The 27,855-nt window shown below is 46.3% G+C and overlaps 1 pseudogene; it reads left to right on the top strand.

Moving 5' to 3' along the window:
* Positions 1-2,187: 2,187 nt before the first annotated feature.
* On the top strand, positions 2,188-26,324 carry LOC123129475 (uncharacterized; annotated as a pseudogene).
* The last annotated feature ends 1,531 nt before the right edge of the window (positions 26,325-27,855 follow it).

Here is a 27,855-nt window from a genome sequence, read left to right as displayed (position 1 = left end):
TCAAACTCTGGGGTGCGCTCAAAGATCTCCCTCCCCCTCTCTAGCTCGCATGCATCATGATTTCACGGCCTAGCTCGACGGACCCAAAGAACACGAGACACAAGAGTTTATACTGGTTCGGGCCACCGTTGTGGTGTAATCCCCTACTCCAATGTGGTGTGGTGGATTGCCTCTTGGGCTGAGGATGAACAATTACAAGGGAAGAACAGCCTCCTGAGGAGAGGTGTTCTTGTGCTTGGTGAACTTGAGTGGTTGGGGATGGTCTCTCTAGATGAGATGAGCCTCCCCTTGCTATGGTGATGGCTAGTCCTATATATAGAGGCCCGGGTCCTCTTCCCAAATATTAGGTGGGAAGGGATCCCACAGCAGCCAATTTGAAGGGGGACAGCTAGTACAAGCTATCTGACAAAAGTAGTCTTCGCCTGCCAAAGGCTCTGGTGGTGATGCCGTCTTGGGCTCCATGGTGACCTCCGTCCTGCCGTCCTGCTGGTCTTGATCTTGTTGCACCGATATGGAAACCATTTCCTGATGCCTCGGGACTCCTCGCATGTGCTTTCCCCTTTAGCACCAAAGAGGAAACGAGGACACGGCGCGTGCTGGCGCCCGCCTGCCTCCCGTCGTCATGGCTTGCGTCACACAAACCTCGCGAGGTGTCCCTTGCCTTGATCTCTCCGCCCCTCGCGAGCCAGCCTGGTGAGGCCACCCCTGAGGAGGTCTTGCGTCATCCGCCTCGTGAGGCTTGGCCCCTCGCGAGGGTCTTGAGTGCTTGCTGATGAAGATGGGACGTACAGGGCCGCTGGTGGAGCCACGCTGCGGGCCATAGGCAGGAAAGTCTGGGGACTCCCATTCCCAGAACGCCGACAGTAGCCCCCGGGCCCGAGGCATGCTCAGGCTTGCCTTTGAAGCGAAGCCAAAGGGCAAGTGCAGAGCACCGTGGGCCCCAACAGCCTGTGGCCACGGTTGGCGCGTGGCCGTCTCCGCTTCCCCGTGTTGCCTCGGCAATTGCCCGACTTGACAAAAGGCTAGTGCAGGCAACACTTGACTTCATTGCTTTCCTTTTCCTTGCTACAGATCCCCTCTCCTGCTCCTTTCTTTCGAAATCTCCAGATCTGCTTCAATCCCCTTCCAAGCTTCCGACCAATGGCGCCCTGAAAGCCCAAGGCTGTCTCGCCACCCGCCTGCAGCTGCTTCCGGTCCACCTGCTACCCCTGCTTCTGCTCCTAGAGCCTGCGCACCCGCGCCTCAGGCTGCGAGGCTCTCCGGCTTCAAGCTTACGAAGCGGAGGGACTACGCCGTGGTGGACCAGTAAGTGCTCTTGTCCTGCCTTGTTCGTGCTTCTGATGCCCGTCCTTGACTATTCTTTGTTGTGCAACTAGGCCAACGTCCACGGCGAAGAGGAGAAAGGGGGACGAGGTGGTACCGCTCGATCCTAGATCGCCTCCTGTGGCTGCACCCCTCTCCATGGGTAAGGGCAGCAACAACGCTCGTGCTTCTCCAGCCCAATTATCCTCGCGAGGCCCGGTGGAGCGTTCTCGGGAGGAATCAGCCCCCGTGACCCCGCTGGCTCCGGAGGTGCCAGCGTCCGGCTCGCGCGTTGGGGTCCCCGAGGCTCAGGAGCCTCTAGCCTCCCAGGCCATGATGATGACGACACCTCCTCGTCCTCTTGCCGCATTGCTGTCCCCGGGTTCTTCCACCTCTCCTGACGTCCTGGAGCGGGCTCTCTCTATGATGGCCCTGCTGCGAGAAGATCTTCAAGGCACCGAGCGTCGCCTAGTGACCGGGCGCCTGGAGCTGGTCTCTGGCTGGCTGCACTCTGATGCGTCCGTCCGAGCGAAGCTGAGCCAAGCTGCTGCTGACTCCAAGAGAGGCCGGGAGGCCGTCGCCCAGGCTGTGGCCGCCCGTGAGGTGGCGCTGAAGGATGCCGATGCCGCCCAGGACTGCTGCCGGTCGCTGGCGGTCGAGCTGGAGACCGTGCGGAGGAAGCGCACGAAAGAAGCTCGAGGCCGCAAGGCGGAGGAGGAGAAGATGAAGGCACGAGAGGACACCGTCAAGGATCGCGACGCCGAACTGGAGTAGTTGGTGAAGGCGCAGGCCACAGAGCACAGCCAGCTGGAGGATCTGGAGAAGAAGCTGAAGGCGAAGAAGGTCGAGCTTGATGCCAAGGCAAAGGTCCTGACTGAGGACCACATGGCCTTCAACCTCCTTGAAGAGAGGGATCGGACGGCGCTGCAGTCGCTCTACGAGAAGGGCTTGGAGGAGCCGCTGGCCACTGACGTAGATTAGTTCCAACAAAACATTCTAGTAAATACTAAAGTTTTCATTAGACAACAAATAACAAGCAATGAAATGAACTTTAGCTCAACCACTCCTCGGTGTTGGAAACGCTTGCTTTGAACCAGAAGAGTTTCTCTAGGAAGGGGCAGCTACTGTCAATCTCGAGACCAACGCAGGACTGATCATCCAGACTGAAGTGGCCTATTTCATGACCCATATTGTGATAGCCACCGCAGGGAAGCATAGCAATGCCAGAGGTATAGATACAATTGCTTCTCATAAATGGTAGTAACGTTGTGTCAACAGCTGCTGGATCACGTTTCACCATGATTGGATAGTTTTGTCCAAGGAAGAGCGAGTTCCTCCAAGACTTTTAATACTGAACTAGGGAGAAGGTGTTGACGCTAGTACACTAGTATCCATCCCGAATACCCTGCAACGGATGTTGGAATAGGTCCGGAGAGTGCGACCATGCGAGAAAACACTTGCTTCCTTAGTCACATCAGCGGTGCCCTGTATACAGACAAGAAGAGGTGATCCATCAGAATAAGTTGCCAGGCGCCACTGAGTACTCCTATATGGGTCCTCATGCTCATGATCATCGGCATCGTCATCTTCCCCTTGGTTATAAAATTTTTCAAGTATAGGTGGTGGAATGTTCACAGGACCTTGGAAACACAAGAAGGTTAATTAGTAAAGGGAAACTAGCTAACCCGCATGCATGTGGTTGAAACAATTATAATTACAATGGAAGACAAACATACTGAAAGCATCAGGATTCCATGCAAAAACATGCCATGAGTGGTGGCAGTAAACACAAGACCCTCGTATTGAATTACATCACAGTACGCATCCGTGTATAGAAACCGATTTTTCAGCAATATCCATCGAGTCGAACCTTGAAGGACAGCAACAAGCTTGTCGAAGATAGCGACAACACAAGCATTCCTATAACCCCAAGAGCGGTTGGGAACTCGACAAATTGCTATCTTCTGTAGATGATAGTCACCATGATCGTAGTTGAATGTACGTAGAATACCGATGTGCTCAACCTCTGGGCAGTCTGAGATTTTTGGAAGTGGAACCCGGTGACGAGTGTGCACGTTCACAAGTTCCCACTCACAGTTGTACCCAATATAAACAACCCAATCTCCATTTGCGCCTGCCCAAGCCTTACCCTCAAGTGATGGCATCTTAACATCACACGCATCATTATCAAGCGGCACCTACTTGCACAAGGCGAGGCCTCCGTCCTCCGCGCGCCAGTGAGCAGGGTCACGGTGAAGAAGATAGGGGAGATCAAACCGCTCCTAGACCCTTGGGTTCCTTGTAATGATGTTATTAGTTGAGTCGAGAATGGTCTTGAACGAACCTGCCATGCTAGCCGAGGTGATGATGTCGCACCGATCAATGAGTTCCTCCACCACGTCATCATTCAGATCGGGGCAAGAATAACGGGGTCGTTTCCGGTCTGTTCCCTCCATGGAGAATACGATCGAACAATGGCAAGGGTGAAGGCAAATGAAGGAGGGAGGAAGAGCGTGAGACAACAGTTCCAAATCGAGAGGGAAAGGCAAAGAGTCGGTGGACGGTTGCCACGGTACACAAAGAGGTGCCCCGGCCTACATAGACGTCTGTTTGGAAATTGTACAAAAGGACTCGTCGTTGTCTCACTGACATGTGGGAATGGGACCACATGTCAACGAAGAGGCTAGTGGGGAGCGGACGGTTGCCACAGAGGTCACACACTGACGACAAGGCCGTTCTGTCAGACCTAGCGCCCGTGCGGGATGGCTTTTGTCCCCCACACGAGCTAAGCCACAGAGGTCTGTTTGGGGTCGTGAGTTGGAGTTGGCCTTACAAGTGGGACCGCAGTTGAGGAAACCGACTATCGGCAAACCCCCACCTCGCCCGCCACGCGGTGGCTGAGTTAGAGAAACGACGAGGTTGAAGAGATAGCTGTAGCACGGACTCCAAGAAATATGGTGTTAGATGGAAGTCGTGCTGGTGGCGTGTGCCGTACTCATGGACGTGAATGCTTGTTCTAGCCCATGCCACCCTGGTGTACTACTCCACCTCACATTAACATATGGCCCACCTCACACTGTGGCCAAATTTCCTGGAGTTTGTGCTAGGTTAAAAAGTGTTCTTTATGAGGATGGGTGGCTGGTCTCAAGTTTAAAACTTGTTGTATTACGTATACGTAGATGTAGAGATAGTGCAACAATTTTGAAAGTTTGAGCCCAAACGTTAAAATGCAATTTCTAATGGACTCATCCAAGGACCTAGGATGATGGGATTCGCAGCTACAGTAAAAACACCCGCCCGACGCGCAAAGCATGTGAAGCTAGTACAAATAGTAGTAGTACTATTGTTGATTGGACTCATCCGATAACCTGTTGCAATGCACATACAATTATGTATTCAGAAAATATTTTTTGCCTCGTCGCAGCACCCACTTAGAGAAGCGACTCGAAAGCCATTCATAAATTTAGTAAGTCTATCACAGGCATATCATTTTATTACATACAACATGTCATAAACCCACAACGACAACGACAATACATTATAAGAAACTAGATGATACCCCGTGCGTTGCTGCGGGAATCTGATGTAGTGTATATGAGGATTAATTTATAGAGTAAGAAATAGTGAAACTTATAAAACAATAATATAAATACATTGAATGGTATAAAATGTCATGCAAATTAATATATGGTAGACTATCTCCGTATTTGCATAATTAGATGAATGCATCACCACAATTAAGAGAAATAATATATATTGTAATGAAATTTTACTCATAATAATTCAAGATAATATAATTTGGTTGTCTATTAGAAGAGCATCAGCGCAAGAAACAAATATATTTCATACTAATTTGCCAGCCTCGCGGTGTTAATGCCCCCGAATAGTAATCATCTTGCATTCTCCACCTTGATCCGCTTATTGGACGAAAGATAACCAGCTATACAAAATTTCATCGTTCCTGAGTAGACACATGTGCATTCTATTTTACTATAGAGTATTATTTGACACACGACCAACAAACAAAGAGCTAATAAATTGAATGACAATGAGAACAGCCCATACAGTATCCTCTCAGTGAGTTAAAACCTTGAGGTTAGGATTGTTATTAGCAGCATAACAATCAAATGTTGATGGTCACCACACATAGTTATCTTAAATTTGAGAAAGAATGCAAGTATGTTCATAAGAGTCACTTCCAATATTTTTTTTCATTTATGTAGGTAGATGATTGTTGCAGCAACAGTCGAACCCTGCAGCACGGGAAGAACAACAATGTCAATAACACAACTGTATCACTCACATAATTGAAAGATACCATAAAATTTACAATTGAATACTACTCACAGGGAACAAATTTCCTGAATATGAAACCCAGTGCCATATGTTGTGATTTTACAAAACAACCAGAGAAGAGCAAAAAAGTACACAATTCGTACTAAATTAACATGTGTGAGAGGGAGGGAGACAGAGAGATGCAGTTGTAGTTGGGGAACAGTACATGGTAGCTTCATCAGTTTGTTCTTTGCATAACACAAAAAGAAGAAGAAATCATCATCTAGCGCATCCAATAAGAAACAGCCGGATTGGAGAAACACCAATGATCCATCACATCTCGACATATGTCTATCGGCAGTAGTTGATTTAGAAAAAGGGGTTTGGGGGAGAGAGACTTAATTACAGGAATTGTTGCCGCGGGGAAGGTCGCTGGGGATGGAAAAGAGCTCCCTACTATGAAATTTCGGATCACACACAGATCAGAGCGTCAAAATAGCTAACTCAAAAAACATGTTCATATCTGAGAAGATTGAGAGGAAGGAGAGCACTGAGCACCCACCTCTGGCACAAGTGATGTCAGAGGAGGAGAGCGGCGACGGCATGTACAACTCGCCTTGTCGACACCTTGGAGTAGGTCTTGGGCCATCATGAGCAGCGATGGCGGGGATCGCAGGGTTCCGAGAGAGATAGAGGGAACAATCATGAGGCTCCGAGCCGGCAGCAGTGAGCAGATCTCCGATGGCGACAAACCGTGAAAGCTTTGGCCGCGGCAGTGCACACAATATGGAAAGAGAGGTAGAGATAGGGAAGATGAGAAGAATTGGGGGGATTTTAAGGGAATCGGTGGAGATTAATCGTTTGTGGAGGTTAAGGAACCTTAGGAGTTATGTTGATCAGATCTAAGACGAAAGGTCAAAGATAACACCTCAGAAAAATATTCAATCCTTTCTACTCCCTCCGGCTTGGAATCTGAACCAGAATCAGTGCTGCGCGGCATTAAATGGATCAATAACCCATGTCCCCCGCATGCAAGAATTAATCCCAACGCTAATTAAGGAGAATGCATGACCTTTTACTATCCAGGAATTTCACCGTGAGGAGTTTTTGCGATGCCAGAATCACTGCATGCCCGTATTAATTGTAGCTTACTAGGGGTTGGGGCGCCAGCTGGTGGCGCCTCTTGAGAGGAATATGGGTGGTGCCGGGTTGAAAGCGCCCATTCCACTTACTTTCACGACAAATTTTGGAAGAGCTAAATAAATGATGCTTAAATACAAGGAGATTAGGGCATATGAAACACAAAACACTGGAAGGCATGAGGTAGAACCAGAAAGACAGAGAGAGTTCACACATACTCATTATCTAATGATGAATCAGTATATGTTGCAAGTTTCTGTAGTGCTAAGAAATCAACATTCAACCAGAAAGACAAAGAGAGCTCACACATACTCATTATCTAATGAATCAGTATATGCTGAAGTTTCTGCAGTGGTAAGAATTCAACATTCAATTGTGACATGAAGTGCTACACCAAAACAATAAGAGCACAACGACGAAAAGTTTAAAGGGTATTCAAGCTGAATGCTCAAATTAAAATCACCATGAAATGTTAGGAAAATGCCACCCGGTTCTATGTGGATTATGCGACATGTCTTGCAAGTAACCATACCATTCAATAAGCCAGAAATTTTGTAGACATCAAGTGGAGTCAAAAAGTGCTTTCAATGCTAACCATCAGAGGAAGACAATCTTCAGCATGTCTCCTAAGAACAGAGAAACCACCACGGGTACTTTTATCCTTGCTAGTGTCCTACAGAAGGAATGTATGATGACTTTCTCGAGTTCTTGTGGTTTAGGACCCAAGCTTGTGAGCTCACCTTACTAATTAAGGGGCTTCAAACCAGAAAATTAATGAACATACATGTAGACAGAAACATGGAACATTACTAACAAAGAAGACTGCTACATGAAATAGAACTAAACAGGACCACCGGACCATCTCGTAGAACATCTGACACAGCTTGTGACAATAATCAGGTTAACTCAAATAATCAGGTGAACCTGCATAATGCAAAGGTACATGCATTCAAATATTAGTGAGAAAACAAATATGTAAGTGCTAAATATTAAAAGGCTTACATTGTCGATATCACATATTCTAATTCTTTTTGTCAAATGGTGACGTATCAAGAATCCCATACTCCAAATGTCCATCGTACTGATATTATATGTGAAGAAAAGTACACAGGAAAGGACAAGGCTTCGTTACAAGGTATCTACCATTATGTTTCAAAGAGTGCCATGTTGTAGCCCTCATTTTGAAGCTTTGCCTCAATAATCTCAGACAATAAAGAAGGGTATTATGACTATTATGAGTAAGTCCTCTAGAATATCAACCACTACTGTGGGAACTGATGTGCAGATAATGGAATAGAAAGCAGTACTCTAATCTATGAGCACAATAGTTACATAATATGTGGTATGCCTAAATCAATTCATTAAGAACTTAATTAGACCAGCGTACATTACAAGAGGTCCAAAAAGGCCAAAAGGGAGTGCGGGATGATGCTTTCGTATATTCATACATTTGGATAGTCAAATTGTAGGTGACAAGTAACAAAGGTGACACAGATATACTTAGCTTACATCATATGAGAAACACACAGAGGAGGGAATACGCACCAGAAGAGCATTAACACAAAGAAATCATTCTAGTAGAAGTTATAGAGAATCATGTATGTCATAGACCGATGGTTCCAGTGCTTGTGCGCAAGAAGCGATCTATTAAAAAAACTGCCCCATAACAAATCTGAGGCCATCACTACTTGACAAACTTCTTAACCACATATACCAAAACTAACATCAGCCATTTGTATCATAAAAAACCAAAATGTTAAGATGAACACGGGAAAATGCCAAATAGTGGAGAAAATAGTTAGCTATGTCTCCAAAATGAAAGGTGACAGTAAAACCGACAAGTTCAATGTACATCAAAAACTTATATATTGGCATAATTCTGCAGTATTGTTTGTTTGATCTTCAATTGTCAAAAATGACTTGTGCCTCTGTACTAATTGTAACGTTCAACAGATAGGGAGCTTATTATTGAATAAAGCCTTATCAGTATATAACTGGATTGCACACAGACAGAAATGCAATGCACATCATGTGATTCCACTCCTTCCTCTTAGTCCAGTCCCCTCTTTTTCACAACTCTCTCTCAAATACACATGTCCTCCCTTGAGGGGAAAACATAAATTAGTATGAAAACCATAGATATGGAAAGGAAAAGGAACAAAACAGGTATGGAATTTTGAAGCCATGCCTTCGTAGACCTGCTTCTAACTATAGTGCTATGTGTACAATTATTTCTTATAAAGAACAAGCCCACAAAAACTACAATATCATTGAATGTATTGTATTTGGAGAACCATAAGAGCAGATCTAGAAGAAAGCCTTTTCGCACCGGTATTTGGAGACAATATGAGGAACAGACACAGCCGGATGTCGAGAATGGAGAGCTGGTACCAAAGAGCATACCTCACATGTCTACCGACGCAGCAGGCGCCTGCTTGAGGTGGTCCAGGAGCCTGCCGCCACCAAGGCTGAGCTAATCGGCATTGGCAGGGATGACGTGGTCAAGCTGCAGTGAGTGTGCCACCTTTTAAGAATAATGCATTTTCTTAAGAATGGATCTAATAAAACATGCTACAGCCAAGTACGCTGGTGCATATGAGTTGCACCCAGATCAACAGCATGCTTATCATAAGGGATTTAAGGCCGTCTCTTCCTTGACAAAATGTCATTCTTTCCAACTAAATATACCATACTTTGAAGAATGTCAATGCATTATATATCCAGTTCATGTTTTCTTCAAAATTGTATGAGTTGAGGGTTCATAATATGTACTAGTGGGCAAGGGCGCTCCGCCGCGCCAGGAAGTTACCCAGATGTTTGCTTGGCTTTTTTTTGAAAGGGAAGGTTGTTTGATTGCCTATATATTATTTCCTTTCTATAAAAAGTATTTAGTTGTCCGTCACTTTAATGAGCTAGTTTATTTAACAAATGTGGCATATTCTTAGATAGAAAACATGGCACATTGATAGGTGAACAACACCACAATAGTTCATTTATAGAGATCAAAATATATGATATCCATTGTCATTGTCGGAAACAAATGTTCACTGCCATTGTCTTAAAGAGAAGTTCTTAGATGAAACTAAAATTATAATATTATATGCCTAATTTAGCAAGTTACCAGCATGTTAGGCAGCTTTTGAACTGAATGCTTGCTCACAAGAAGTACTACAGTTTGTAAAATTCAGTCATTTTTGCATTACTATACCCTTGAAAACAGAAACCAAAACAATATTTGCAACATGAATGTGTACAATTAGTCTTAAACAAAGAACATACATAATCTTCACAAGGTCCAGAGTGGCAAACCATGTGTACAGTTCTCAAATAAGACGTCGCATATCATCACCGACTTGTTGTTCCAGCCATACATTAGAAATTCCATCCATTAGCATTTGACAACATGACTCAACGATTACCTTACCTCATCAAATCATCGTGACACCTTGTATCCTGCATGGTCAAGTACACCTTCCGATCGCAATAGCAAATTCTGGATAAGATTAAGGAAAAATTAGCATGCTGATCTTTTCTAGAAAATAAATAAAATATGATTCCTTGGTCTTCAAAGAAAATAGAAATCATTTTTCATAATTCCAATATGAAATGACTTTATTTGTAGAAGTAAGAAAGGCAAGCAACTCAGCCAAATGGATGCGGTATATACATGAATACATACGTAGCAAAAGGAAATCATATATGCATGGGACATGGGCACAACACAAAAAATTCTTATGCATATTTCACATACATAACTAAAGTTAATGATCATCTCATGCAAAAATAGTCACTAATTAATTAAATCAATTCATCCAACATTATACTTCTAGTCTGATACAAGTTGTGAAAGGATCGATATGGTTGACTAGAGGGGGGGTGAATAGGCAACTACCAATTTTTAGCTTTTCTTTACCAAATTAAACTTTGCATCAAAGTAGGTTGTCTAGATGTGCAACTAGGTGAGCAACCTATATGATGCAATAACAACAAGCATACAAGCAAGCAAGGGTAGAAACACTAAAGAGCTGGCACAAGTAAAGGTAAGAGATAACCAAGAGTGGATCCGGTGAAGACGAGGATGTGTTACCGAAGTTCCTTCCTTTTGAGGGGAAGTACATCTCCGTTGGAGCGGTGTGGAGGCACAATGCTCCCCAAGAAGCCACTAGGGCCACCGTATTCTCCTCACGCCCTCACACAATGTGAGATGCCGTGATTCCACTATTGGTGCCCTTGAAGGCGGCGACCGAACCTTTACAAACAAGGTTGGGGCAATCTCCACAACTTAATCGAAGGCTCCCAACAAGACCAAGAAGCTTCACCACAATGGAATATGGCTCTAAGGTGACCTCAACCGTCTAGGGTGCTCAAACACCCAAGAGTAACAAGATCCGCTAGGGATGAGTGGGGGATTCGAAAATCCCTTGGTGGAAGTTTAGATCGGGGCCTTCTCAACCACTCCCGAGCAAATCAACAAGTTTGATTGGCTAGAGAGATAGATCGGGCGAAAATGGAGCTTGGAGTATTTAATGGAGCTTGAGCAATAAATGGAGCTTGGGGGAGGAAGAGGTAGGTGAGAAGGAAAAAGGGGACTCCCTTTTATAGTGGGGGCAACAATCCCGTTGCCCCCCACCAACCAGCCCCGCACAGGGCGGTACTACCGCTGAGATGGGGCGGTACTACCGCTAGGACAACGGTACTACCGCGCCAGCCAGCGGTACTGCCGCTCTGGGGAGACAAGTAGGGAACGGACCCAAATGCGGTACTACCGTGGTGGTAGGGCGGTACTACCGCTCCTGGAATGATACTACCGCCACTACAACCATGACTAGTGCCGCAAAACCTGACACGAGAAAAAGACCTCTCGAATCGAGGCGGTAGGAACCAGACTGCCCAGCGGTACTACGGCACTGGGGTCAAGGGAGGTAGTACTGTTGTGGAGCGGTACTGCCGCTTGTGACCCTTCGGTCGTAGTACCGCAGGCAGTGCAATACTACCGCTGGGGCGCGAGAGAGAGAGAGAGAGAGAAGAAATCTCTAAAAGAAGCTGAGGACAAGGCGGAGGTGCCAGGCCCCCAGCGGTACTACTGCTGTGGAGCCACGGACGGTACTACCGCTGCGGAGCGGTACTGCCGCTTGTGGCTTCTCAGCGGTACTACCGCTGGTTGCGCGGTACTACCGCTTTGACCCAGCCAGGACAAGGAAGAGAGAGGAGAGATCTCTTCAATGGAAAGGAAATGCTCGGAGGGTGAGAAGCTGATGTGTACGTGATGATTCCACCCATGCAAAACCCCAGCGGACCCCCTCTTGATAGTATGGTGCCCTCTACGCAACTAGTCCACCGAGAAAGAAACAAAAGATCTACTCCGTCTTGAAATACACTTCGAGGAGAAGAAGGCGTCTCGTGCCAGGGGAGAATCTGTGAATAATTCAAAGCACAAGATTAGTCCACAAACATGTTGTCATCAATCACCAAAACTACCTTGAGAGAGGTATGTCATAACAATCTCCCCCTTTTTGGTGGATTGGTGACAACTAGGGATTTGCGCAAGGAAAAGAAATGAAACGAAGAAAACTAAGAACTACAAAGTATAGACGGGCTCCCCCAGAATGTGTGCACCTAGAGATGGCACGACACACACATTCGGATCAACACTCCCCCTATATTTTATAGTCCAACAATACTAAGCACAATATATATGAGAGAAGTGAGTAAACAGGACAAGCATGCATCTCACAATAAACTACAGTACTCTGAAATGACATAAGTAATAAGGTAGCGATAGGGAGCATATGTCTTACACTATATGACTAGAACTTAGGTCTCACACCAAACCAAACCAAAGAAGGAACACACAAGAAAACACAAGACGACTCAAAGCACGACACAATAAGCAAATCCCTACACTCTCTCCCCCTTTGGCAGCGAGACACCAAAAAGGGCATAGAGTGACACTACGACTCCAGGTGATGGGAGGAGGAAGATCTCGAACATCACATCTCTGCATCTTCATCGTGGGTCGAAAACTGCTCGGCATCGGAGTCGGTCCAGTGGCAATTCTGATGAATCCAGTCCTCCTCTTCAGTGATCTGACCCTCAGACCCACTGGCAACTGTTTCTCCCATCTGACGCATGAGCTCCTTGTGGCGCGTCCTGGCATGCTTCTCCGCCACATGAGTCATGTACTGACCATGGGACTCCATGCAGAAAAGCTTCTTCATCTTGCGCTTAAGCTTCTGTGCCCACGACGGTTCTGCACTAGAGGGGCCAAAGTCCTCCTCATGAGCATCAGTAGCAGCCTCACCCTCGGTCCCCGTGGTAGTAGCAGCAGCAGACGGGCCCCCTGTGGCAGCAGTAGCAGATGGACCCCCTGTGTGAGGCGCTGTCCAGTTGTCCTTCTTCCTCAGACGCTTGATCTCATGAGAAACCAAGTCTCCAGTCTCTAGCAACACTCTGGGATAAGTCTGTGCCCAGGCCCTCTCAATGAGCCTCGTGATGAATGGACCATAGATAGGACACTTGCGCTCAGACATGGCAGATAGAAGTTCAAACCACATGACATGAGAGATATCCAGGCTCTCTCTAGTGCTTGCTTCCTTCTCATGCTGACAGAAAAGGAGCATGTCCACGAGGTAAGAGTGGACCATATCCAGATTCCCAATCCGAGGGAAGAGAGTCTCACGGAATATGCGATGAAGAATGTCCAGATACGGAGACAACTCATAGGTCTTCTTCTCAGTTACTGGGTGAACCTTCACAGTGCAGTAGGGCCAAAGGGCTTGCTTGTGGGTGGATGTAGCATTGCGGTGAGGACGGAAACCGACAGGAGTCTCAAGCCCGGTATCCACCACATCAAGTAACTCCATGAAAGCCTTCCACTTGACAGAAAGCAGCTTGCCATTGGTCATCCATGTCAGAGTCCTGTCGACATCCGTCCCAAGATGGACGGTGGCATAGAATTGAGCCATCAAATCCGCATCGAAATCCTTGTTGAATTGCATGATCCTGAGAATGTTCAGCTGAGTGCACATCTGAAGAGCTTCACCAAAGTACTCCGGGTCCTTCTCCATAGCATCAGCGTCAATGGAGCGAACATCAACAAAAAGATTCTTCTTGGCCTTGATCACATCAAAGTAGATGGCAAACTGAAAACGGTTCCAGAACGGGCGGTTGGCCAAAGTGGGTTCTTGGTCCACCGCATAGGGGTTGCAGCGACGCTTCTCCCAAAACTCCTTGTTGGTCATCTCAGTCACAGTCTTCCCTTTTGGCTTGTTGGCGGCTCGCTTCGATTGCTGAGGAGGTGGAGGAACACTTGCAGATGCACTTGTTGGAGGCGGTTGGGTGCTTGAGGAACCACCGGCTGGCTCTGAGGTGCGGTAGCGTTTTGATGTGGCACGCCCGGGGTTGATACAGTGACCTTGATGCTCGAAACGGTCATCACCTGGAGCCAAACACAAGAACACGCAAAACAACCAGAAAGAACGAGCATAAGCCAACAAACTCAACAAAAAGATCAAGGTAAGGCAGGAAAATGATGGAAATTGGCATTCAACGGTAGTACCGTGACCTGCCCGCGGTAGTACCACCCCAAGCGGTAGTACCGCCCCAAAGGGAGCGGTAGTACCGCTCTAGGTCAAGCGGTAGTACCGCTCCAAGAGGAGCGGTAGTACTGCTTGAGGCGGAGAAACAACAGTTTCATATAGCACGAGGCGATGAAACAGCGGGTTCTTACTACCGCAGTTAGATCCGACACTACCGGCCTACCAAATTCAAAAATAATCCTACCAAACTCTAATCGAGATAGTCTAGTTGCCTTCTCCAACCAACTCAAGCCTAGATTTCGCCAAAAATCTAGAGATGCAACCACCATTGCCCCTAAGAAACAAGAACCAAAAAGAGACAAAATGAAAGAAAGAACGGGGGCAATACCGGCATCCATGGCAAGAGGACGAGGTGGGGATCGACTCCACCAAAGGAAATGGAGAGGGACGTCCCGGAGACGGAGATCCACCAGAGCCCTCTCACGGCGAGAGGAGGCTGGAGAGAGGAAGAGAAAAGAGGGGTGAAGTGAATGGGTATGGGGGAGAAGAAACCTCCCCCTGCCCCGACTTAACCCCCTGGTCCCGTCCCTTAGCGGTAGTACCGCGCTGGGGGCGGTAGTACCGCTTATAAGCGGTAGTACCATGCACCACCAGCGGTAGTACCTCCCAGCACACCATGGCAACTAAACCGACACGGCTTTAGCTCGACGAAACGACAAAAACGGCAAGAGAAAAAACACACCAGCAAACGACCAAGACACACCTCTTCAAAAGAGGGCGGTGGCCGAGGCCACCTATGTTTGAGTCAAAAGTTATGGCACCGCGAAGATTTTAACCTTAGGCCCATGACCAAAACTCGTCTTTTAAGCACAAGTTCCATCAACAATGGCTAAAGTGAAAGACTTGATCAATTTATGCATAATGGGGGGAGGGAGAGTTCATTGAGAGAACAACACTCCCCCTATGTCCATGCCTACACCTAAACTAGACAACAAATTGAGCGTGGTAGGGTGTGCACGGGTTCAAGCCACATTGCTCGAATCAATGATATTTAGCTCATGCCTTAACTCGCGAAATCTTGCTTCATCCAAGGGCTTCGTGAAAATATCTGCAAGGTTGTCATGAGTGTTGACATAGTTGAGCTCGATCTCTCCTCGCCTAATGTGATCCCAAATGAAGTGATACCGAATCTCAATATGCTTCGTCTTGAAGTGTTGCACTGGGTTGAGAGAAATCTTGATGGCACTTTCATTGTCACACCAAAGAGGCACTTTGTCACAAGTGACACCGTAATCCTTTAAAGTTTGCCTCATCCATAGAAGTTGTGCACAACAACTACCGGCGGCAACATACTCCACCTCAGTGGACGAGAGAGACACACAACTTTGCTTTTTGGAAGACCAACTTACCAAAGAGCAACCAAGGAATTGACACCCTCCGGAAGTGGACTTCCTATCCACTTTGTCTCCCGCCCAATCAGAATCCGAGTACCCTACAAGCTTGATGTTTGATCCTCTTGGGTACCATAAGCCAAAGTTTGGGGTATGAGCCAAATATCGAAAGATTCGTTTGACCGCCACAAAGTGACTTTCCTTAGGTGCGGCTTGAAACTATGCACAAATTCCCACACTCAACATGATGTCCGGTCTAGATGCACAAAGGTAAAGCAAGGATCCAGTCATGGAACGATATACCTTGTGATCCACCACTTTACCATTGGGATCTAAGTCAAGTTGGCACTTGGTGGGCATTGGAGTGGAGGCCGGCTTGACGTCACTTAGCTTGAATCTCTTGAGCATGTCTTGAGTGTATTTGGATTGATTAATGAAGGTTCCTTCTCTTCTTTGCTTCACTTCGAACCCTAGAAAGAACTTCAACTCTCCCATGGAGGACATCTCGAACTTTGAGGTCATGAGAGCGGCAAATTCCTCATTGAAAGCTTTGTTAGGAGAACCAAAGATAATATCATCAACATATAATTGGCACACAAACAACTCCCCTTTGACCTTCTTAGTAAAAAGAGTGGGGTCGATTAGCCCAACTTCAAAACCACGGTCTTGTAACAACTCGGTAAGGTGGTCATACCACGCACGTGGGGCTTGTTTAAGGCCATAGAGTGCCTTATCGAGTTGATACACATGATCGGGAAAGTAGGGATCCTCGAACCCGGGGGGTTGCTTGACGTAAACCAATTCATTAATGGGACCATTAAGAAAAGCACTCTTCACATCCATTTGTTGTAACTTAAAGTTATGATGAGAAGCATATGCAATCAACATGCGAATGGATTCAAGACGAGCAACGGGAGCAAAGGTTTCACCGTAGTCGATACCCTCGACTTGGGAGTAGCCTTGTGCTACCAAACGAGCCTTGTTGAGAATGATAATCCCATGTGCATCTTGCTTGTTCTTGAATATCCACTTGGTTCCAATGACATTGTGGTTCCCCGTTGGCCTTGGCACCAATCTCCACACTTTGTTGCGCTCGAAGTTGTTGAGTTCTTCGTGCATGGCATTGAGCCAATCCGGATCTTCTAGCGCCTCATAGACCTTGTGAGGTTCCACACAAGAGACAAACACGTGATGCTCACAATAATTTGCTAATTGTCTACGAGTGCTTACCCCCTTTCTTAAGCTTCCAAGCACATTCGTCATGAGATGATCCTTGGTGGAGAGCTTGGAAGCAACCTTGGCGGCACGACGCTCTAATTCCTCCTCGGTGGAGAGTTGAGGAGCGGTTACTTGATCATCTTGAGCACCGTCATGAACTTGTTCTTGATCTTGAACTTGCTCGGGGGAGAGAACTTGACCTTGGGTATCACTTGGTGTGTCAACACCGTCTTGAGTATGATTTTTCCCTTGGTCTTGTTCATGAGGTTGAGGGCCTTCACTTTGTTCTACGGAAGCGTGTGGGCCTTGGGTTGGTGATGGCTCCACTAGAGTGGAGCATTGTCCTTCTCCTTCGGCCACAAGGGGTTCCTCAATGGGTAGGATGAAACCAACACCCATTCTTCTTATGGCTTGAGGAGGAATTTCATCACCTACATCACAAGTGCCACTTTGCTCCACTTGGGAGCCGTTATTCTCATCAAACTCCACGTTACATGTCTCCTCAATAAGTCCTGTGGATTTATTGAGGACACGGTAAGCATGAGAGTTTATAGCATAACCAACAAATATGCCCTCATAAGCTCTAGCCTCAAATTTAGACAACCGAACACCTTTCTTGAGAATGAAACACTTACACCCGAATACCCGGAAGTACTTGAGGTTGGCTTGTTACCGGTGAGTATCTCATATTGAGTCTTGTTCAAGCCCTTGCGGAGGTAGAGCTGATTGGATGCATGACAGGCGGTGTTGATGGCTTCGGCCCAAAAGTTGTACGGAGACTTGAACTCCGCCATCATGGTCCTTTCCGCATCCATCAACGTCCGGTTCTTCCTCTCCGCAACACCGTTTTGTTGAGGGGTGTATGGTGCGGAATATTGATGCTTGATTCCCTCATCACTAAGAAATTCATCCAAGGTGTAGTTCTTGAACTCTGTGCCATTGTCACTTCTTATTGTCAAGATCTTTGCATTGTGTTGACGTTGTGCTTCATTTGCAAAGTCAATGACGGTTTGTTGGGTCTCGCTCTTCCTCTTGAAGAAATACACCCACGTGTACCTTGAGTAGTCATCCACAATCACCAAGCAATACTTCCTACCTCCAAGACTATCGAAGGATGGGGGCCCAAAAAGATCCATATGAAGGAGCTCCAAGGGCCTCTTTGAATAAATGATAGTCGTGGGAGGGTGAGCCTTCTCATGTAGCTTTCCTTCGATACAGGCACTGCAAGCACGATCTTTAACAAAACTAACATTCGTTAGTCCACGGACATGGTCCCCCTTGAGGAGACTTTGCAAAGATCTCATATTGACATGGGCTAAACGGCGATGCCAAAGCCATCCCACATCAACTTTAGCCATTAGGCATGTCGCGGTCTTAGTGGGTTGCTCCGAAAAGTTAATCACATATAGACCATTCTCGACATGCCCAACAAAAGCTACTTTAAGAGTCTTGCTCCACAAGAGGGCCACGGTATCGATATCAAAGAAAGTGGCAAAGCCTATAATTGCAAGTTGATGAACGGAAAGTAAATTGTATGCAAGGGACTCAACAAGCATGACCTTCTCGATCGTGAGATCATGAGAGATGACCACCTTGCCAAGTCCCAATACCTTAGAGGATGAGGCGTCACCCCACTCGACATTGGTGGGCATAGATGGAACTTTGTGCATGTCCACCACCAAGTCCTTGCTTCCGGTCATATGATTTGTAGCTCCGCTATCGAGCAACCATGATCCACCACCGAAAGCAAACACCTACAAGAGATCAATGCTTAGTTTTAGGTACCCATTTTGTAATGGGTCCTTTGATGTTAGTAACAAGGGTCTTAGGAACCCAAATAGACCATTCAATGTACTCATGAAGAGAACCAACAAATTTGGCATAAACATGCCCATCACTAGCACGGCATAACACATAAGAAGGATTAAAATCCCCGGCTTTGTTGGGAGGGATGACATTGCCCTTCTTGACATTGTTATTCTTCTTCTCCTCGGGGGCACTCTCTCCCTCCCTCACAAAAGTTTGCATGAGGGGAGGAGGTCGTTTGGTCTTGTCATTCTTCTTCTTGTTCTTGGAGTCGGGCATGTACCCAACCCCTTCCTTGGCCACACCTCCCTCTTGGTTGATCAAGAGATCGTTGAGGTTCTTCTTGCCTTGTATGCAAGTCGCAAGACCTCTCTCAAGTTGCTCCTTCAACTTAGCATTTTCCTCAACAAGATGTATATGCTCACAACACGGGTTAGTAGCATTTGCATTATCAATTAAAACCATATGAGGAAAAGTTGCTTTCTCCTTAGTTAGCTTCACTTGGAGTTGATCATGAGACTCCTTGAGACTAGCGTGAATACCCTTCAAGGCCTTGTGGGCCTTGTCAAGTATATCAAACTCCTCTTTGTGTCTAGCAAGATCAACCCTGAGTTTGGCCTTCTCGGAATTTAGCACACGAGAAACAATGAGGGCATGATCATAATCTTTCTTTAACTTAGCATGATCAACAATGTGTGACTCCTCAAGAGCCAACCGAAGACCACGCTCTTCCTCAAGAGCATTGGAAAGATCCGAAATCTCATCGGCATAGTCATGACTATGCCCTTCCATCTTAGAGATGGTGTCTTCGTGAGCCTCGATCATGTCATTGGCCTCGCCAAGTTGTTACAAGAGAGCAACAAAGTGCTTCTTGGATTTTCCCTTGAGTTTGCCCATAAAGGCCTCAAACTCGTTAGCCTCCATATTAGCTCCCTCAAGTTCATTAATGCTATCCGTTTGGGAAGGATGATTAATGATGGTAGTTTTGATGTTGGAGGTTACCTTGTTGGTGGCTTTAGCCATGAGGCACTTGGCGGTGATGCTCTCGTTGGGTGAGTCGAAGAGAGACACCCGTGACGTTGTTGCAATGGCAACGGAGGCCATGGCAACCGACTCATCATCTTCATCATCGTCATCATCCTCATTGTACTCTTCTTGCACAACCAAAGCCTTGGGAGGAGTCTTCTTGGTGAAGTTGTTCTTGTTGGGGAACGACTTAGCCTTGTCCTTTCGGATGAGTTTGCCACCATTGTCTTCCCTCTTCTCATACGGGCATTCCGCAACGAAATGACTCACGTTGCCGCAATTGTAGCAAGTCCTTACACGTTGCTTGCTCCTTGTGCCACTCGAGTTGTTTTTGCTAAAGTTGGGCCTCGAGTTTTTCTTGCTCCAAAATTGCCTTGAAGAAAGTGCCATGTGTTCATGATAAGCATACTTCGTATCTTCAGGGTTGCTCTCCTCTTCTTCCTCTTCTTCTTCTTCCACGGTGAGCTTGGCCTTCAATGCAAGGTTAGGCTTCTTTGCCCATTGAGAACGGAGCACCGCATTGTCGGCGGTCTTGTCCAAAATGTTCATGGCCACAAACTCATCCAACATTTCGCTTGAGGTCAAAGTGTGGAAGTCCGGTCTTTGACGAATGATGGAGGACATGGCCTTGTGGTAGGGCATCATTGCCTTGAGGAATTTGCGCTTGATCCAATTGTCATCCGTGTCCTTGCTCCCATGATCTCGTAGTGAGACTGTGAGTTTGGTTACTCTCCGATAAAGCTCACGAGGTTCTTCATCTTCCTTCATTGCAAACTCATCGGCCTCATCTTGTACCACTTCATAGTTGGAGCGTTGAATGCTTGCGCTTCCCCGGTAGAGAGACACGACACAATGCCATGCATCTTTGGCCAAGGCGAAGGGACGAAGATGAGGTAGGTCTTCGGGTGGAATTGCATCTTGAATGATGAAGAGAGCATTCTCATTGAATTGATTGTCCGCGGCTTCTCGAGGAGTGAATTTGCTTGGATCATGTGGATAGAAACCTTCTTCAATGATTCTCCAAAGGTTAGTGTTCACATGATTTAAATGACGTTTAAAGCGGTAAGCCCAAGAATCAAAATCCTCATTTTTCACAATCTTAGGGGGAGGACCGGCATGATTCAAATGAGTGGAAGGAACCGGTCCACCATAAACAAGTGGTGGTTCCACATGGGCAAAGATGTCGGTGCCATTCTTGCCACTAGAAGAAGGATCCTTTTCACTACTAGCTTCCCCCTTGTCGGGGATAGCATCCAACACCTTGTTGGCGGGATCACCCACTTTCAACGGTGCGGTGGATAGTTTAAGCGCCTCAAGAAATTTAGTAAACATGCTTTCAACTTCGGTCGTCATGGAGGTTTTCAATGTCTCCAAGGCCACATTGAACTCCTCACGAGAGACCGAAGTTCCCCCATCTCCCGTAGACGAGATCGGATTCACACCGGAGTGTTCCTCCACATCGTCTATGGTATCAACCATACTCTTTGGACGGTAAAGTCCTTAATAAAGAGACGAGGCTCTGATACCAATTGAAAGGATCGATATGGTTGACTAGAGGGGGGGTGAATAGGCAACTACCAATTTTTAGCTTTTCTTTACCAAATTAAACTTTGCATCAAAGTAGGTTGTCTAGATGTGCAACTAGGTGAGTAACCTATATGATGCAATAACAACAAGCATACAAGCAAGCAAGGGTAGAAACACTAAAGAGCTTGCACAAGTAAAGGTAAGAGATAACCAAGAGTGGATCCGGTGAAGACGAGGATGTGTTACCAAAATTCCTTCCTTTTGAGGAGAAGTACGTCTCCGTTGGAGCGGTGTGGAGGCACAATGCTCCCCAAGAAGCCACTAGGGCCACCGTATTCTCCTCATGCCCTCACACAATGCGAGATGCCGTGATTCCACTATTGGTGCCCTTGAAGGCGGCGACCGAACCTTTACAAACAAGGTTGGGGCAATCTCCACAACCTAATCGGAGGCTCCCAACAAGACCACGAAGCTTCACCACAATGGAATATGGCTCCGAGGTGACCTCAACCGTCTAGGGTGCTCAAACACCCAAGAGTAACAAGATCCGCTAGGGATGAGTGGGGGAATCGAAAATCCCTTGGTGGAAGTGTAGATCCGGGCCTTCTCAACCACTCCCGAGCAAATCAACAAGTTTGATTGGCTAGAGAGATAGATCGGGCGAAAATGGAGCTTGGAGTATTTAATGGAGCTTGAGCAATAAGTGGAGCTTGGGGGAGGAAGATGTAGGTGAGAAGGAAGAAGGGGACTCCCTTTTATAGTGGGGGCAACAATCTCGTTGCCCTCCACCAACCAGCCCCGCACAGGGCGGTACTACCGCTGAGATGGGGCGGTACTACCGCCAGGACAACGGTACTACCGCGCCAGCCAGCGGTACTGCCGCTCTGGGGAGACAAGTAGGGAACGGACCCAAATGTGGTACTACCGCGGTGGTAGGGCGGTACTACCGCTCCTGGAACGGTACTATCACCACTACAACCGTGACTAGTGCTGCAAAACCCGACACGAGAAAAAGACCTCTCGAATCGAGGCGGTAGGAACCAGACTGCCCAGCGGTACTACGGCAGTGGGGTCAAGGGTGGTAGTACCGCTGTGGAGCGGTACTGCCGCTTGTGACCCTTCGGCCGTAGTACCGCAGGAAGTGCGATACTACCGCTGGGGCGCGAGAGAAAGAAGAAATCTCTAAAAGAAGCTGAGGACAAGGCGGAGGTGCCAGGCCCCCAGCGGTACTACTGCTGTGGAGCCACGGGCAGTACTACCGCTGCGGAGCGATACTGCCGCTTGTGGCTTCTCAGCGGTACTACCGCTGGGTGCGCGGTACTACCACTTTGACCCAGCCAGGACAAGGAAGAGAGAGGAGAGATCTCTTCAATGGAAAGGAAATGCTCGGAGGGTGAGAAGCTGATGTGTATGTGATGATTCCACCCATGCAAAACCCCAGCGGACCCCCTCTTGATAGTACGGTGCCCTCTACGCAACTAGTCCATGGAGAAAGAAACGAAAGAGCTACACCGTCTTGAAATACACTCCGAGGGGAAGAAGACGTCTCATGCTAGGGGAGAATCTGTGAATAATTCAAAGCACAAGATTAGTCCGCAAACATGTTGACATCAATCACCAAAACTACCTTGAGAGAGTTATGCCGTAACAACTTGTACCGAGGATTATTGTAAGAGAGCACTTCTATAATTATGCAGATATAAATTGTTTGACATTCATGTCAACAAACTACAAACCACCATGCATGTTGTCTAGTCATGTTCTAACGGGATGACTATAAAACGATTTACCTTCAAACTATATTGACAGGAAAATAGATCGGACTCAGCTTAATCTTTGACCTCGTGTAATTAGCACTTGGTCATTTGCAAAAAAAGTTCATCTGGTTATATTTAGTACCTACAGAAGCGAGCATAGAAATGTTTATCCTCACAAACAAAGAATAAGAATGCATGTGTAAGACCAATACTATAACTGGTTATCAAGAAAACTAAACAATAGAAGAAACATAAAATAAAGGATGGAAGATTGGACCTACCTGAATAAGAATGCCACAGGATACAGCAGGAATTCCTTCTTTGTGGCTGGCTCCCATAGAATTTCCAGGGAATGCATATTGACCAAGCTCATGCAGTCCTCGATAGAGCAAAAATCCAGGGACAACCTTCGTAACTAATATCCAACCACCTGAGTAGAAAATACAAACCTTGTTATCTGTAGTCATAACATGTAAATTGAATAGTAGATTACTGCTAAGTTAGCAGCTTACAGTGAAAAGTTCTATGCTTCAGAAAAGGGAAAAGAAATTCCACCTATAAGCCAGAGCCAAATATATAGATGGCCAATCATTGCAGCAGCAGAATAAATGAAAATTTTCACTTTAAGAAGGAATCTTGACTCAAGATGTTAGAGGTTTAAGTCATTGATTGTGGCTATCTTAACAGATGAAACGAAAGATGCCACAAAAAGGCAAAAAACCAATCTGTAAAAGTATGTAGATGAGGAAAAAAATATGCCATAGTAATTGACTCCATCAAAAGGATCAATTTGGTTAGTTTGCTGCGGTAGTCTTGAAGCAGAGAGTAATTTGTTGCTGAGGTGTTGACTGTGGCTCCATTAATTGTACATTTCAGGAGTCTGGCAGGGCTGCTGTTAAGGTATCTGGGACTGGGAGAGCTACTGTCAAGGTGTCACACAGAGCTGTTTCTACTGCTAGGGTCGGGTTTTTGCCTCATGTATAGTGGAGCCTCGACATGGAGCTCAAGCCATTATGGCTGACAAGAAGTGTGCTATCACAGGTCAGTTGAGCTATTCTACCGAAGATTGTTGGTTTCAGTACAATATTTTTATTGGTTTCAGTTTGCCGAACTTAACAACCTTTAGCTGCTCCCACCTTCCTGAGTACAAGACCATATGCAGTATTTAATGCTATGCTAGTGTTTTGTCTCAGCAGGAGTCTAACCAGAAAGACATGTGCTTGATTGCTATCCCTGCTGGTATCAATCAGAAGAAAAGTGTAGATGCCTTTATGAAGAAGGTACTTTGTTTACTACTTCTTTCAGCAGTAATTTGTCCATACAATTATCATGAACTCTTGAATGCTCAGTTTCTTGTAGATAACTTCACAGCTATATTGTTCCACTACGATGGGAAGGTCAATGAGTGGAATGATCTACCATGGAGCAAAAGTGTGATACACATCGCTGCTTCTAATTAGACAAAAGGGAATGACCTCTTTTTACCCTTGCACTGAACTAAGAGTCAGACCTTGACTATCTATAATTTGTATCGATCTGGTATCATTTAACTTCGAGATGACATCTACTCCCTCCGTCCCATAATATAATAGTGTCAATATTCTCTTATATTATGGGACGGATGGAGTATCTTTTAGGTGGTTTGCTAAAAGGTTCCTCCATCCTGCCGTCGTCTCGATGTACAAGTATATATTTCTTTGGGACGAAGATCTTGAAGTAGATAATTTTAACCCAAGAGGGTATATGTGTTGCATGAACCCTGGTATTGTTCTTAAACTTGTCATTTCCTATCCGTCATTAAAAAATATGCCTTGTGCCAAGGTATCAGTCATGGAATGTGTTCAGAGTGCAATGCATTCCGCACTTAAATCCTGGTCCAGTCAGCTACAGCCTACAAGTATAACAATGCAGTTTTGCCATTGCAGAATCAATTGTTGTGTGTTGCTGCCTGGTATGTGCTAGGCAACAAAGCTATATTTGTTTTGAGAATGATGCAACTAATTTGTGTATTACATTCGGAATGTCGACATTGGAGTGTCTTGATTCTAGTGTTCTCCCACCTAGATAAATTGATCTGTTGATTCTTTGTACCAATTTGGCTAACATTGTAATATGGAGCAGGTATTTGAATATAGTGAAATCAGAAAGGCTGGAGATATCTCAACCTGGTCCTGACTCTTATCTGAAATTCATCATCTGGTAATTGTTCGTAAAAAATAGGGAATTTCCACAGGTAGATTTTATGTAATGCAACGCCCTGTTTGCTTGACTTGAATTTTACAGAATAACAAACTAAGAATATATATAATTTGATGGAAGAGTCAGTTGGGCTAATAAAGATTGTTCAAGAGAAAGGGCCACCTTGTTCTGGGTATGTTTTCTTTCTTAAACTCTTTCTTGTGGTATTACATCTGCTTTCCTTGTTAACTGAATGTGCTAGTTACTATTTGATCTGGTGTAGACTGTAGCACACTAGCATTGTCTTGCTGCTTAATGACCATAGTACGCTAGCAACAAGCCTGCATCAGGTATGCACTTGCGTGAAAATTAATTGATTTCAGATTGGTCGAGGGCATGGCACCGGTTTTCTCAAAATCTGCTTGGCATCTCATCCAGGTAAGGTTTGTATTTGAGTTTAGGTTTGAACCAAGTTGTAGACCTTTTATGTTGATCAGTCCCATATTTAACTTGAATAGCTCATATTTAACCATGTACGGAAAAGCACACAATACGCTGCCATGAGGGTGGATCTAAATAAATAGAGCGGTGACACACACAAAAATCACGAAGGTCCCCAACCCTTCCTACCCTGGTGGGGTCGATTGATTTAACAACTGAAAACTGATGATGCGCCGTATGAAAAAAAACTACCCAAATGCTCATACCTCAGACGAAGGGAGGGCCCAGCCCAATGGACAGAGGCTGTGATGGGGTGGAGACGGCAACAGGATGTCCCAGAGACCAAGGGAGGAGAGGGGACGGCACCGGCGGTGCGACGCTGCATCGGCCGCCGCGCACAAAGAGGGCGGAGCTCGGGGAGGAGATGTCGGCGACATGTGTGGGGAGGAGGCACGGGAGCACCACCTGGAGGCCTCTCTCTTTCTCCCTCCTCCTCCTCCTCTTCTTCTTCTTCTTCTTCTTCTTCTTCTTCTTCTTCTCATCTTCTCTCTCTCTCTCTCCTACATATTGAATCAAGCGCGACCGCCATCGCCCTCTGTCAGGGAAGCACGCCTTCGCGCGCGTGCACCTCAGATCCCGGGGTAGACGAGATGCGGGAGAGTGGGGTGGGGGGTGACTGGCGTGGGAGGATGGAGCAGGAGCATGGAGCCGGCGAGGGTTTGTGAGGGACGAGAGGATTGGGCGCACAGGGCATGGGAGGAGTCGGGCGTGTGGGAGGAGTCCTTTTCCCCCCCTCTCTCAGCTCTCTCTCACCCAATCGCTACCATTTTTTTGTCGTGCCTGATGATGTGTCTAGCGGGAGGGATGGCCCTTGATGCACACCTTATTGTTTTGGATTGGGCATGCCTAGCTAGATGGACGCTTGCATGCAGAATCTAGCGATACTTTTTCTCTTCTAATTATCTGATGCACGGGGGAGGCAGCCGAAGATTATGCTCGTCATACCTGTTGGTGAAAGTCTATGTGGCAAAATGATGACGTGGATACTGTGCATGTTGAGAGAATGCTAGTAGTGGGGAGCAACTTCTTAAGAATGGTAGATACTAAAGTTCTCATCACACAACAAATAACAAGCAATGAAATGAACTTCAGCTCAACCAATCCTCGGCATTGGAAATGCTTGCTTTGAACCAGAAGTGAACCTCTGGGAAGGGCCAGCCACTGTCAGTCTCGAGACCAACGCAGGACTGATCATCCAGGCTGAAGCGGGCTATGTCAGGACCCATATTGCGATGGTAGGGAAGCATAGCAATGACCGAGGCATAGATACAATTGCTTCTCATAAATGGTAGTAACTTTGTGTTAACAGCAGCTAGATCACCTTTCACCATGATTGGATAGTTTTGTCCAAGGAAGAGCGAGTTTCCTCCAAGACTTTTTTATACTGAACCAGGGTGAAGGTGTTGGCGCTAGTACACTAGTATCCATCCCGAATACCCTGCAACGGATGTTGGCATAGGTCCGGAGAGTGCGACCATGCGAGATAACACCTGCTTCCTTAGTAACATCAGCAGTGCCCTGTATACAGACAAGAAGAGGTGATCCATCGGAATAAGTTGCCAGGCGCCACTAAGTATATGGGTCCTACTCGTCCTCATGCTCGTGATCATCAACATCGTCATCTCCCCCTTGGTTATAATTTTTTTCAAGTATAGGTGGTGGAATGTTCACATGACCTTGGAAACACAAGAAGGTTGATTAATTAGTAAAGGGAAACTAGCTAACCCACATGCATATGGATGAAACAATTATAATTACGGTGGAAGACAAACGTACCTAAAGCATGATGATTCCATGCAAAAACTATGCCAGAAGTGGTGGCAGCAAACACAAGACCCTCGTATTGAATTGCATCACAGTACTCATCCATGTACATAAATTGATTTTTCAGCAATATCCATCGAGGCGTGGAAGTAAGGAAGGCAACAAGCTTGTCGAAGATAGCAACAACTTCATAGTTCGTGTAATCCCAAGAGCGGTTGGGAACTTGACAAATTGCTATCTTATGTAGATGACAGTTACCATTATCGTATTTGAACTCACGTAGATCATCTGTGTGCTCAACCTCTGGGCATTCTGAGATTTTTGGAAGTGGAACCCAGTGACGAGTGTACGCATTCACAAGTTCCCACTCGCAGTTGTACCCAATATAAACAACCCAATCTTCATTTGTGCTTGCCCAAGCCTTGCCCTCAA

Source organism: Triticum aestivum, chromosome 6A, assembly GCF_018294505.1.
Source record: "Triticum aestivum cultivar Chinese Spring chromosome 6A, IWGSC CS RefSeq v2.1, whole genome shotgun sequence".
NCBI lineage: Eukaryota > Viridiplantae > Streptophyta > Magnoliopsida > Poales > Poaceae > Triticum > Triticum aestivum.
Note: the sequence above shows the minus strand (reverse complement) of the source record. Positions and strands in the feature narration are given on the sequence as shown.